This window comes from Pinus tabuliformis, chromosome 5_1 (assembly GCF_031772625.1).
Source record: "Pinus tabuliformis cultivar Carrire ecotype Pingquan chromosome 5_1, CPIR1, whole genome shotgun sequence".
NCBI lineage: Eukaryota > Viridiplantae > Streptophyta > Pinopsida > Pinales > Pinaceae > Pinus > Pinus tabuliformis.
This window is the reverse complement of record NC_142305.1, coordinates 328,169,724-328,185,383: the sequence shown is the minus strand read 5'-3', so window position 1 is coordinate 328,185,383 and position 15,660 is coordinate 328,169,724.

The following is a 15,660-nucleotide window of genomic DNA, read 5'->3' as shown; positions in this document are numbered from 1 at the left end:
ATTGTAAATGTTGTAATTAAATACTAATTATTATTATTATTATTATTATACTTAAATTATTATAGCAATGCTACTAACTACTAACTATTAGAATAGGAGAGGGATATCTACCACTGATTGCTATACCTGAGATGTATTGGTGATCTTAATTTCTCTGATTAAGGGAAGCCAACTTCCACTAATCTCAATACCATTGTCTCTGTTGAGATTATGTGGATGTTTGATAATTTCAAGAGCTTCTATAATCTTTCGCCTATGATGATGTTCTTCTCTTGTGACAATTGAGGTGCTTTCCAAGCAGACATGGTGCTTAGTTTTTGAGGAGTGTTCTGCCAAAGCCGAAGTACAAGACCTTTCATTCCTAATATCAGCTCCATGTTCCTTGAGTCTTGTCTGCAAGGAGTGACCTGTTTCACCAATGTAGCTTTTTCCAAATGAACAATCTATTTTATAGACTCCCTTAAGTTTATGTCTATCAATATTATCTTTGACAGACCTCATACCTTGCCTAATAGTTCCAGGTGCTGATAATTGTGTGATTATGTTTTTATTCCTTAGGAGTTTAACAATCTTATTTGTTACTCCATGAATATAAGGTAGAAATACCCTACCACACTAAGGTTGGTCTAGAGCCTTAAGTTCATGAGATAACACCCTTCTTTCAGCTTTCTCTATTGCTCTTTTAATCTCTTTTTCTTTGTAGCCTATACTCTTAAAGGTTGAAACTAAATGCTTCTTCTCTTCATTCAGATGCTGAGAGTCAGAAATTCGAAGGGCTCTGATAGCAAGAGTGTTTAGAACACCAAACTTCTAGGTTGGGTGATGGTGGGAATAAGCGTGGAGGTAGCTTTCTGTGTGGGTTGACTTCCTGAAAACCTTATGCCCTAAAGAGCCATCCTCTTTCCTGATGATGAGTACGTCTAAAAATGGGATGCTCATGTTTTCTTCTAGCTCCATAGTAAATTTTATTTCTGGAGAGATAGAATTTAGGTGAATAAAAAACTTGTCAAGCTCTGTTTTACCATGTGTCCATTTTATATTGGTATCATCGACAAATTGTTTCCACCAGGCTGGCTTCAAAGGGTATGATTCAAGGGCAAAGTATTCCATGTATAAGTTGGCCACGATTGGCAAAAGGGGTGATCCCATTGCCACACTAGATGTCTGCTCATAATATATTCCTTGGAAGGTGAAAACGGTTGACCGCAAGCAGATTTCAGCCAATTTTGCAGTTCCCGGATCAGTAACATTTTTTATAACCTGAATGGCTTCATCAAGAGGGATCTTGGTGAATAAGGACACTACATCAAAGCTAACAAGGATGTCATTACGTTCCATCCTCTCATTTTTAATAAGATTCACAAAATCATGGGAGCCTTTGATGAAAGAATCAGTATTCCTGACAAGGGGCTTAAGGATTTTAGCAACATACTTAGCGAGTTCATAAGTTGGGGAACCAATGATATTAACTATTGGTCTAAGAGGAACCCCTTCTTTGTGGATCTTGGATAACCCATAAATTCTTGGGATAGTTTCACAAGAAGGGATTAATTTCTTCTTTAATTTATCCTCAAGGTTGGAATCTGAAATTGTCTTTTTTACCTCCTTCATAATCTTGGGGATGGGATTATTGCTCAGCTTCTTATAACTGCCACATCTAAGGTGTTCATTCATTTTACATACATAGTCTTCTTTATCCAAGATCACTGCTGCTCCTCCCTTATCTGCCTTAAGAACTACAATTTTATCATTGTTTTGCAAGGATTTAAAGGCTCTTTGTTCTTCTTTACTTAAATTACTTTTGGGAGTTTTGGCCTTTCTCATAATGAGGGAAAACTCTTGTCTTAATGTTTCCTTATCTTCCAAAGGAAGGTTATTAATCCCATCCTCTATGCTACATATCATATTCTCAATAGGAAGGCTTTTAGGAGCAACTGCAAACCCCAAACCTTTGCTGAGGACACTAATGATTTTGGGACCTAATTCTTGGGAAGACAGATTAACCACTTTTCTTTTTAGTTTTGTCTCAGAGGTGTTTACTGAAGACTAATTTCTTCCATTCCGGATACCATTCTCTAAACCTTGATTGCTATTGTTAATTCTGGTGCCATCTGCGTTATGCGTATTACCTTTGTCCAAATTCTGATTATGCGTATTACCCTTGTCCAAATCCTGATTATGTGTGTTACCGTTGCCTAAACCCTGATTGCTGTTGTTAATTACGGTGCCATCTGCGTTACGCGTATTACCTCTAACCACATCCTGATTATGCGTATTACCACTATCTGAACTCTTGCTGTTGTTATCGCTGTCTAAATCATGATTAATGTTGCCAACTGCGTTATGCGTATTACCTCTGACCACTAAATCATGATTAATGCTGCCAACTGCGTTATGCATATTACCGCTGTCTAAAACTTGATTATGTGGATTACCTTGATTATTGATGTACTCGCTGTCTAAACTGTTGCTATTGTTGCCCGCGTTAACTGTATTATCAGTGTTAAACATCTTCGTGGCTTTGTTTTTGTTTGAATATGAACCTTGACGTCCTTCGTTCTGCATTTTATCAGTCCTCGTACCTGTTCGGAATTCTGTAAGTTCATTGGCATCAATTCTGGTTTTGTCCGAGCCTCGGTCTGATGATGAACCATGACTCAGAATGTTTTCATTTGTGCTTACCATCGGTCTTATAGATTTCGCAGAGTCTGATAGAATTCTCAATGGCAATGTTCAATTTGTCACCTTTATAATGCGACTTGTTTAATAGATTGGACAATTTCTTGCGCTGTCTTGTTTGAGAAATGTGTCCTTCATTATTGTCTTTCAGAGCAGTCTTGCCATCAATAAAAGATTAGAGATCCTTTTTGATGTTGCTGGCTAGTTTTAGGTGTGCTGAGAGCGCTAAGCGTCCAAGATTATCCAGAGAAGCCCTAACCCTCTTAATTTCTGCCCGTATTAGAGAAATGATTAGTTGAAAAAACGACTTGCTATTATATTTGTTATGTAATCTATGATTAATTTGCGCAAATGGGAGAATGAGATTATTGTCACGACAATTCTTAAGAAAATGAAGGTCTGCAACTCTTCTTGCTATCTTCACTCTAAATTTTTCGAGAGTTTATCCAACTACTCTCTGTAAAATGTGGTTCATTTTGGGGAGAGGGTAACTGTCTTTTAGTGACACTTTGTTGAGGTTTCTGAGATCCACACAGAGTCTGATTTCACCAGTTTTCTTTCTAGCTGGCACCAAGTTTGAGACCCAATCAAAAAATCTGATTGGTGCAATTATTTTGGCATCAGACATCCTCTGAATTTCTTTTTCAATTGCAGGTAATAAGCCAGGATTAATACTTCTAAGTTTTTCTTTGAAAGGATTTTGATTTTCTTTAGTAGGAATTGTGTGTTAGATGATGTTGGTGTTATAGGATTTGAGGTCCTCATAACTCAAACCAAAGACATCCCAAAATTATTTCAACAACTCTACGTATTTCACTTTTTCAGTTGGGAGTAATGATTTTGAAAGTTTGATTAGTTTAGGATCTTCATCGGTGCCTATATTACATTCCTCTATATCAGACCTTGAACGTTTCATTTTAGGTTTCCTAGGAACATCATTTGAATCAAACAAATCTTCCAGAGGGGTTAATCCCTTTGGTAAGAAGTTATCTTTGAGATTAATTACTTCGGTTTCTTCACTGATTATTTCATCAATCTCAATTTGTTTAAGTTATCTACATCTAATTTGGTAAATTTAGTTGGGTTGAGTCTACCTATTTCATCACCTTCTATCTCATTTATTTCTATCCCATCCTTAGTGTCAGGATATTTGATGTATCAGTATCTATATTGTTATTGGTAAAATCTTCTTCTGAAATTAAAAAGTTATTTATATTTTTATCATCAGAAAATATTTGCCAATTCTTCAAATTATCTAGAATTGCAGATCTATGCCTAACTTTAGCAGTGTACTGATGGTTGGGTTGGAAGGGTAATTTGCAAGTGCTGGAAAACATTGCTAAACTATGGGCTTGCATGTTATGTTTTCTAGGAATTATTGCAAGCCTTGATTCTATGAAAGTGTAAAGTATTTCCACGATAGTTCCCCTATAACAACTTAATCTAGGGTCCTTTGTCATATATACAACATTAATCTGTTTTACAATTAGTTTAGAGTCTCCCATGACAAAAACTCTTTTAGCTCCTAGATTCCTAACTAACTTAAGACCTAAAATTAATGTTTCATACTCAATCATATTATTGGTATATTTAAAATTCAATCTATATGCATGGCCTTCTGAGTAATTATTTTCCAAATTATATATCCACACTCTTGCTCCTGCTCCTAACCTATTGACTGATCCATCAAAATCTAAATGCCATAACATATCATGATCTATATTTACACTATTTGGTGCAACAAACTTTTCATCATTTATAGCAATTTGACCATCTTGTTCATTGAACAGTTCTATAGTCTGATTAGTTTCATTTTGTGTAGAAACTGCAGTTTCTTTTGGTTCTGTATTAGTACTGTCTGAAATTTCTTCTTGTGTTTGATCAACATTATACATGATAAAAGAATTGATATCTGAGTGTATGGAGTAGATGGGAAAGTTTTGAGGCCGATCCTGGCTACTTACCATATATTTTATTAAGGTTTCTCGGTATAGTTTCTTAGGTTGTCCAAAAACAGAGATTGTTACATATGACATATCTAGTTGTAAGGATCCTTGAAGTTTGGCTCCCCATGATCTGGATAACAGCATGCCATTGGTGCGATGTCAGCAACTACAATATCCATAAGGATTCTTTTGGCAGGATATTGGACTAAAGTGACACACATGTCTTTAATCAATCCTAGACACTCTACCTGACTGGAGTCAAATGAGAATAAGTCTTTGTAAGGTCTTGCGATGTCTAGGTTTAATTTCTCCATCACAGATTTGGGCATTAAGTTGTGAGAGGCCCTAGAATCCAACATTGCATTGTGTAGAATTTTGTCATGGATACTAAGGCTAATGTAAAAAGGTGGAACTCCTCCTAATGGTTTTCCATTAACATCTGGACCAAATATGAGTTCTGGTTGGTCATCAAACAAGTTGACTGAATCTTCATTTTCAACAATGTTTAAGGTTTGGGTTATCTGTGATTTATAAGTTTCATTCTTGATTAGTTATGATAAAGGAATTGAAATCTTTAGCTTTGCTATCTCTGCTCCCAAATTGAATGGCAAAGAGACTTTTTCTGTTTGAAGGTTTTGAATTTTTGTAGTAGGGATTTGAGCAGGCTTTTCTTCTTTCCCTTTATTAAAGACCTCCTTATGTGGATTTTCAAATCTGATGTTTTGAGCTTTGTCCACTAGTTCCTTAGGTGGAATTGAAGTGGATGGTTGATCAATAGAAGGTTGATCAGAGGTTATGTCTACAATTGTGGGGCTAGAAGGTTTTGGGTTTTCCCTAGGGAGAATTTGGAGGATTTTTGAAACAGGGGCTTCTTTTATTTTCTTGGGTTGATTTTGTACTATTTTCTTAGTTTGGTCAGGGACATCAGCATTCTTTTTGCTTCTTAGGTTATACTGTTTATGAACTTCAAATATGGAAGAATCATATCGCTATTTGTAATCAAATGATTCCCCATGTTAGTGTCAGTATCTGCATACTTCCATCAGGGATCAAAATTTGCTCTTTGAATTTTCATTTTAGGGGTCCCATATTGAAATTTTTACATCATTTCATTAGGTCATGTCAAACTGATCCACTGATGGTTGTCTTCTCTTCAAAAATCTAATTTCTCCCTCATAGAGTATACTTGCTGACCCTTCTTCAGGTTGTCTTCAGTTATGGTTTCATGGTCAATTTGCAATCATGCTTTCATTAGGTCATAGGGCATGTTTTCATTAGGTCTTAGGGTTTCATTTCCAAGGTCAAGATGCCTGATTTAAAAGTGTAAATAAAGGGCAGCAAGGGTATGAGGATGATAAATAAGTCAAGCATGATGGCTTGTAGGTCATAGTCACTGAATCATTATCTTTTAACCTAATGTAATTTTCACCTCAAAAACATGTTTTTGAGGTGAAAACATAGTATTTTGAGTTAATTTATATTTCTTATGTAATTTTAAGTCACTTTATGTAATAAATGATCCGAGCTACACCAAAGCATCTCTTTTTGCTGCAAGACGAAGAAACACTGCAAAAATTAGTACAAGTTGATCATTATCCACGTGAAAAGACACAAAGAAGAAAAAGGCATTAAAAATAGAGTTTTGAAAAAGGTCAAGAAACATTAGAAAGTGGCTTTTTCAAGTGAAAAAGCAAAATTTACTCCTATATAAGCTCTCACATTTCATTTTCAAGTTCATCATTCTCATTTGACAAGCAAGAAGTCAAAAGGTGAGGAGAAGAGGAAAGGTTGAGCCAGTTTTGGGCAAAGGAGAAGTGGTGCCGCGCTTCTGGAGGATGGTGCTGCGCGTTTGGAGTAGTGGTGGAGTGGCGTTGCACGTAGGCAAACTGGTGCTGCGCATTTCAGGCAATAGGGTCGGCACCGCATGTCTGGAGAATTTCCTAGTGTAATTTTACAATACGCTACACTGTTAGAGGTGGTGTTGCGGGTCTGTGCAGTGGTGCTGTGTGTTTAGTAGAAGGGCCAGGAAGACCTCTAAACTTCAACAAACTTCAAAATTTCCCTCTCTTACCTTCATACAAGTAAGTGGTCCTCCCATTGTTGGTTCGCAATTCAATTCTTAAGCATCATTCCCCATGGCAAGTGTGAAACCTTAAAATTCTCCCTTTTATGCCTAAACCCTAAACCCCCATTGTTCCTCCTATCACCTATCACTACAACTCTAAACTCTATCCCTTTATCCCTTTATCCCCATTCCATAACATCCACATCCCTTATCCCTCTTCCTAAACAACAATATTTCAAACAAACCAAGCCCTCCCTCTCATTTTTATGACTCCTACTCCCTCATTCATTTTCTAGCCCATAAGGTCATCTCCCATCCCCTCACTCCTAAAACACTTTCACTCATTCCCTTCATACAACCTCAAGCCTTGCAAACATGGACAAAGAGGACCGAGACTATGAGGAGGAGGAAAACACAGGCAATGACACCTCAGTAGATAGAGCTAGGCATTAGAGAAAACCACACAAGGGAGGCAGAATTATCAGAGAAGAGCCATCAAACCTTAGAGAATTGCAGGCCTCTCAGTTGGCTATCACTTGTTTCAGATATCTTGGCTGCTATGAGTTCTGTGAGTAGGTAGAGAGAGTTCAACACCACCCTAAGCTCACCAGACTTTTTGTAGCCCATCTTTAGGACAACAAGGTGACTCTTGCTGGGGTAACATTCACAGTTTCACCTTCCATCATTGTAGATGCCACCAGGATTCCAAATGTAGCGGAGAAGTGGTACAAGGCACAGGACCTGGATGTACATTATTATGAGACTTATATCAAACCCCGGTACAGAAATGAGGTGAAAAGACTTTTTCCTTTTAGATTTCTTGAAGACAAGTATGTCCCCATGATGAAAATCATCATGAAATATTTCACTTGTGAGAGCAGATTTTCCAGGCTGTACACTTATCACATCAGGTTCCTCATGCATTTTACCAGGGTGAGGATGTTAAACCTCCCTTATTTCTTGTTCAGGAATATTGAGAAGATGGCCCATTTTGTGCAGAAGAAGCCATACCCTCAGCAGATGAGTAGTCTCTATCATTATTCCCTGATCAAGATGATTGTGCTTCATCATCTTAGCCTCCTCAACATCTCTTGGGAGACATTTATTGCTCATGACATCATCAGGGGTCCTCTAATTCCTCCACCAGTGTCTCAAGAAGCAGGGCGACCTTCTAGTAGTGCCCAGGTAAAAACAGATGAGGAGGTCAAAGAGACTAGAGCTACTGAGGTGCCTGGGACTTACATGACATATTAGAGGGGTGCAAGGAGATTATTTGCAGCTAACAAGAAAGTGTTTGCTCCACGGGATGTGGAAGGGACCTTGCCTTCTTCATCAACCCATAGGCAAATTCTTGCTCCACAGGTTGTGGAAGGGTCTTTGCCTTCTTTTTCAACACAACAGGTACAGGTGCAACAGCTGCACAAAGGGAAGGAAAAGATGTCGGAGGAGAGTTTTGATGCTGAGGAGAAAGAGAGGGACTTTGATCTGACAGAGCATGATGAGTCGGAGCAGTGTTATACTCATTATGGTGTGGAAATAATTGATGTAGAGGCTCAGGACAAAGAAAGAATAAATGACATCATCATACAAGAAAAGGAGGCTCAAGCATGGAAAATTTTAGGGGCGAATGGCCGCCCTTAGGCGAAATTAAGGGGTTTTAAATTTTTAGTGGGCGAATATTTTGTATCATAGCACATTTTTACAAATTGCCTCAAATAGCCCACCTTATTTTAAGGGAGAGGGTAAAAAATGTAAATTTAGCCCTTGAAACTAGGAGTTACAACCTTCCATTCACCCTAATTTTCAAGAATAGGTTTTATTTAAGTGAATCCTATGGGCTAAATACCATATTTATAAAAGAGGTATGGTAAATTAATAAAAATACAAATAAATGAGAGGTATGGTAAATAAATAAAACATTTTTATATTTACTCCCTAAGTCACCTTATATACATGCAAGGGTGTAAACAAGTAAAAATATAAATAAAGTGGAGGTATGGTAAATAAATAAAACCTTTTTTTTTATACTTACTCAAAAGGTATGGTTAATAAATAAAAATATAAATAAACTAGACGTATGGTAAATAAATGAAACCTCTTTTTATATTTAGTCCATAACCCTCTTTCTATTTATGAAGGCTCAAAAAAGAGGTATGGTAAATTAATAAAAATATAAATAAACGAGAGGTATGGTAAACAAATAAAACATTTTTTTATATTTACTCCATAAGTCACCTTATATTTACGAACGCTCAAAAAATGCATTATATTTAGGTGAAACCTATGGGCCAAATACTATGGGCCAAACACCATGCAAAAAAACATTATTAACCCTAATATTAGTATTAATAAAAATAAAAATGGCACATGGTATTGACCCATGGTATTCACGTGGAATGTAGCCTATTTAAATGGGGGAATTAAATGCACATTATTAACCCTAATATTATATTAATAAAAATAAAAATGGCACATGGTATTGACCCATGGTATTCACGTGGAATGTAGCCTATTTAAATGGGGGAATTAAACCAGCATAGATCCATCTTTACTCTGGATCTACTAAGCCCCGACAGGAATCAAATATTGTGATATGCAAACTAGCATAGAGTGAAAAAATATTTAATCCCTCTCGGGGCTTGGTGGATCAAGAGTAAAATGGATGTTGTAATTTAATGTATGTCAAACATTTTAACTTGGTTAAAATAAAAATCAATTATTAATTTTATTAATTTTTATAAATTACTAATAGTAATTTTTAAGCTCCAGGTTTATGATAACCCATGGTAATACCATGGCATTCATATGAGCATAGACTATTTAAAGGGGATATTCTATCATCATAGATCCATCTTAATTCTGGGTCTACCAAGTGCTCAGAGGGATAAATAGATTTCATCCCCCTAAGAGTGGTAGATGTGGAGTTAAGATGGATATAGGTTGGTTTTTATGATAATGAAGATATTAAATAGACTTAGGAAATTATATTGTAAAAACATCTTAAGGTGAATGGTTAAAGCTACATTTAGTCACTTCACAAAATTTAGTAAAAAATACCAATATCTCCATTACTATTGGTTTTTAACTTTTTCTGATTTAACAAAAAAAATTCAAAACAATGAAACCTTATGACTCTTTCCGCATCACCCTCCCAGAAGATTTCTCACCATTTTTCAACATTCTCTATATGATATCTTCATGAAAAAGTTTAGGTACTGATGTTGGATTAGTTGTTTGAAAAATAAGCTGGTTTGTACAACCTTTCATCTTTTGTGCTATTCTTAGTTTTTCCTAATGATCTGTAGGGGTTGGAGCCACTGCACCATATTTTCCTAAAAGGTGGAGATTGTTCACCAAAAAGCAAATTAATCTACATGTTACAATGCTGTTAAAAAATGCGAGACCTATGAGGGTAGTGAATTATGCTAATAAGCAATTTAGATTGGGAGAGATGTAATTAAATTTTATTATTTAATTGAAGATTTCCAATTAAAATAATAATAAATCTACATTTATATATTCATATATTGATTGGAAGGATTCTCACAATGGTCACTTATTTCAATTAGATCCCCTTCAAGCCTTTGGGATACCTAATACTTTCTTATATAATATAGTTGGGGCTTGCTACTTGTTGGCATGTTGGGGTAAACAAACTTGATGTGTTTTTTTTATCTCGCAGTTGGAGTCTATGGAATAAGAAAGAAATTTGATAACTTGAAAAAAGTGGTAGCTTGACAAAAGTTGTAGAGAAAAGATTAATCTCTCCTACCTTGACAGAACTTGTTGTCAATATCAACACCTACAAGAACTTTGTTGTGGAATACTATCAAAACTAATAGAAGGATATGAAAGAGTGTACTGTAAGAACCTTGACAAACACGGCCACTAAAACTTGGAACATTGTTTGTAGGAAGAGAAAATTATGTTTCTTTTTTCCAAACATGTATGTTAGTATATTACAGTTTAATGAATATGTTTTCTTATTGTCATATATGGTTTCATACTTTAACAAAACATTCGCCAAGTCTTCACAATGTTTTATTATTCAGTAAAAGAATTGCCAAGATCTTACAAGATTTTATAATTCAGTGAAAGATTCACCATCACTGTACAAGATAATATAATCTGGTGAGGGATTCACCAAAAAAATTATATATACATATTATATTATTGATAAAATCACCTCCCATTTTTCCTATGTATCATGGGGATTAGCCCATTTATTATACATATAAATTTAGGGTGGTTCTTAAAATTTTCCCTGGGCTGAAGTACAAGCTTTGATGGACAATTTGAAGAGGTTCAAGTATGTCATCACATATTTGGAACAAGAAAACAAGAAGTTGAGTGAAAAACAAGTCCTCATAGAGCTGGAACTGCCCAAGGTAAAACAACAAAGTGACAAAGAGGCATAGGTCACTTTGACTCCTATTGAGAAGGAGATTGAAGATGATGGGGAGACTTAGCTTGAGAGAGTCAATTTTCACCTTGAGAAGCTGTTGCAGAAGGCGAATAGAGACAATCAGATGATCAGGCACATGGCCTACCATTACAGGACCCGAAACAAAATTTGCAACATGAGGGTCAAAAAGATGAAAGCTAGTCTTAGGCGGGCTTTGAAAGGAAAAAAGGAGGAGGATAGGCTTAGGTTGATTGTTGAAGCTTCTTTGGCTCATCAGGACACTTGATGATGGTGCTTCTCACCAATTATGGGCAAGTTTGGAAGAATTTTTGTCACTTGAAAATTTTGAAATTTTACACATAGGAAATCTGTCTCAATACGCAACGCCACTGGTGCTGCGCTTTTCCTAGGGGAACCCAATGGAGAAATGGTTTTCATTTTTGGATTTAGAGCGATGTGGACATGCACCCTATGGATTTTCTAAGTTTTTGGGATAGAATTGGTCCACCAAAAGGTCAAAAAAACACTGTAAAAATGACCTTTTTGCACTTTTTGGACACACATAAGCAGTATTGGGAGAATAAATGTTTGATGGGTCAAATGAGCTTCAAATGCATAAATTCTAGGTGTTTTGGAATGTAGACTTGAATACCTTTCCAATGAGCTATCATGAGCTCAATTTGGATGCCAGGAAGGCCTCCAAAAGGGACTTGAAATTGGCACTGCGCGTTGGGCTAGTGGCGCTACGCGTAGGGCAGTTTTTGCACAGGATTGCTAGTTTTCCATTTTTTGACTGTGTTCATGGATTTTCTCTCATGGAGGATGTTTTACCATTGTAAATGATTACTTGGCATGTAACTACAATGGATAAATAGTATTAAAGGGTAGATTCATTACATTAGAAGTCAATTTGAGCTTAAATGAATCAGTTTTTCACTTTTATAGGCAAGTTGTTGAGATGCCTATATTCCTGTTTCTTGTTCAATGTTTGTTAGATTAGCTCCTCATCTTAGGGATTCAACCCCTGAGGATGGGAGGAGGTTGAAACCGTGCCTATATCTTCTTCTTATTTCTCATTGTAAAGGGTTGGACTCAGCTCGATGCTCAGACCTTGATTGCAGTTTAGCAGGAGATTAATAAGAATTGTAGCTATTTTTATGGGATCCATGTGGTATGGATTTTTAGTATAGTTTCTTCTTTTGTGATCATATTTTAATGTGTTTTTTATACTTCGTTAATCATTTCATTGCTTCTAAGTGAATGCTTTCAAGTTGATAGGCAGAATTCATTACATTAGTGCTCTGCTTTGGGAAAACATTCACCATTTCATGTTTTCTGCAGTCTAGGAAGGATCCATGGTTTTCACATGCTCTTCTTAGCTTCTCACCAGTCTTAAACATCTCACCCCATTAAGCCCTAGAGTGCTAAACCCTATGCCTACCTTGCCCCATTGAACACCCTGCAATTTTGACCTAATTCCCTAGACCTAAACTGTCCAGCTCCTCCTGATCCAACAAAACCCCTTCAAAATCCAATCAAAACTTCGTGCTACTATACCTAGCCTAAAATCCTTTTTCTAGTCCAGTCATCTTGGCTGAGATCCTTACGGAGAGAGCCTTCTCCCGGCCTAGTAGGGCTAGCTACTTGGCTAAGCGTGGTTTGTGGTTACCCTGGCATTGCCTTCCTTTAGCTTGAGGTTCAATCCAGGTGATAACACCCTAGACTTTAATTATAATTGTTGAAACATATACAGTTCCCGCTCATCTTGAGTTAGAAAAATAGCGTCCTCATCATTTATTCCCATTAGGTTAATTTGTGTATCTTGTTCTGGATCTTCTGGATGGGATGTCCTTGCATAATTTTCTTGAAAAGGAGGCCTGATGTTCTAATCCAATCCATTTTTCCCAATGTTTTGGTTTTTTCTAAAATTTGGGTTTCTAGCTGGAGGTGCTTGTTGGTTATCCCATTGGGGTTTCCTTTCTACGTTCTCTATTGTATCCATTAGTCTTTCCATACTTTTGGCTAAACTATCTATTTTAATGTCAAATGGTGAAGTTTCATCCTTTGTAGTTCCTCTCCTTTCATCTCTAACTCTAGCCCTTTTGGCTAACAAATTAGCTTCTACACTAACTGCTACACTTTGAATTTCTTCTAATTTTGGGGGTTTTCTTTCCCTAAGTTGGTATGCCATATCTGTGTCAAAACCATCAGGGAACTTTATTAACGCTAAGTCAGGTGGGGGTCTAAGGTTAACTAGGATTGCATTATATATATTATTGAATCTAGTGCAGTAATCTTGAACAATTTCATTAGGCTCCCTTCTAATATTCTCATATTCTGAAAGGATTTGTAGGGGATTCTTTTTCTTTTCCCACCTATCAATAAATAATCTTTGAAAATTTTCTAGGTCTGCAATGTGGTTGGCAGGAAAGGCTTTAAACCACTTCTTAACATCACCAGTTAAAGTTTGGGCAAAGAGTCTCATCTGGACATCTACCTCATCTATTTCATGTAATTCAAAAAAGTTAGACATCTTGTTTACATGTTGCTGGGCAGTGTAATGACCAGTAGCATCAAACATGAAAATCTTACTCTAATAATCTCTAGGCATAGCATGAATTTTGGCAGGTAAAACGAGAGGAGCATATTTGTTTTCCATTACTGTGAGTTGGGAGAGGCTGAGATGTGGGGTTGAGGTACTTGGAGATGATGCAACAATGGACGAAGAACCAGGGCTAGTAGATGATGAATGAGTAATGATAGGTTAGTGAGGGAGTGTAGGTATAAATGGTGGTGAAGAATGGACTTCAGAAGGTATTATTATTGAAGTTAAAAGGAATGATGGTGAACTCAAAGTAATGGACAATTGTTCAGAAAGCTCAGGGGTCATGGCAGTATTAATGGATGATTGTGGAGATTTCAGAATGTATTCATCAATTGATTTGTTGGCCTGTTGAATTTCAAGGTCTGCAATAAAATCAGGATATAGAACAATGTCATCAATTGCATTTTCAAATTTTGTTCTAAATAATGAAAGATCAAATGGCATGTCAAAGGGAAGTTCTTCTAAAAATAACCACTCATCAAGACATGAATTAGCTTTAACTAATGGTATTTGGCTAACCGAACTTTCTTCTTTTTTAGATTTTCTTGAAATTAGGTTGGGATTATCAACTACTGGGGCAGGGTTTGGATCTGGATTAGCCCTAGTAAAATGAGTCTTCCTAGAAGCCAGAATTTCAAAATTTTTAATTGTTTTTGTGAAATTTTTTCAAAATAACTTCTAACAAATGACTTTAAGAGGCTCAGAATGTAGATTTATAATTTTCTTAAAGCTTTATTAGGACTGAGGATTTGCTGGTCCCCAATATGGTCGCCACTATGTTATCACTCAGAAATTTCTCTAGAAGTTATTAGAAGAAAGAAAATGACCGAGGTAACCACAAACCAACTTTGGAGCATAGGCTCTAGCCAACCTAGGCTTAGAGAGGGCTCTCTCTATATGATTTAGCTTTGTTTGCTTGGATTTCAGGCTAGTTATGAATGTTCTGGGGTTTTTGATTTGCATTCAAGATTGGATGGTGGGATCCTTAAAATAGATGGATAGAATGATGTATTTAGACCATTGGGCTATGGAGTCAATAGAAGGGCAACAAAACTGGATCAACTCCCTAAAGGGAATGTTCAAAGGGAAAGCTAGCAGAGTAAAGTGCAGGTCTTTGGAACAGGGGGTTGAAATGGTTTTAATCAGGGTAAGAGAGTAATTAAGGGTTCTCAGACCGAAATATAAATGAGGAATAGAGGATAATCAAAAGCAAAGGGAAATTAAGAATCCTTTGATCCGGATTAACAAGAAACAACCTAAACTAAGGGGCAATTAAGAATTCCTTAATTTAGATATCAGTTGAAAACATTTATATGCATAACTATTAAAACATAGTGTAATTAAACAAATTATGAGATATTGTTCTAGTTATAGCATTTAGATTTAGAAATACATTAAATATTGTGGAAAAACTTTAAGAAAGATAACAATAACATAAGAAAATACTTGTTAGCACTTCGCTCAACACATGAATCCTGTGAAATATCTTGTCTTTATTCATCAATCCAGCTTGCTGGCTCAGTCGATGATACACTAGCTTTACATTCTTTTGATCAAAATTCTATAGAAATGTCTAAGAATTCACCCTACATACTTCGAATTGTGAAGTATTTATACAAAAATTATTACTAAATATCTCAAACTAACTTAAGATCTAATCTAGGAAATAAAAATATCTTCTTGCAAGAAGATAGAGATAGCTATTGAACTGCTTTCATGTTGTCCCATTTATTTTGGTACTTCTGACCTTTATGGTTTGATTTTAGCCATTTATGCTGCTTTGTTGTTTGATCATTTATGCTAGAAGCTTCATCTGCTTTTGGCTTTCATCTGATACTCTTTGACACTGATACTCTTTGACTCTGCTGAACTGTCTTCATATTTTCACCTGGCTGTTTTACTTTTACTATAAACTAACCTTTTGACTGCATATTTCTCACAGTAAATTAGTCAATTTCTC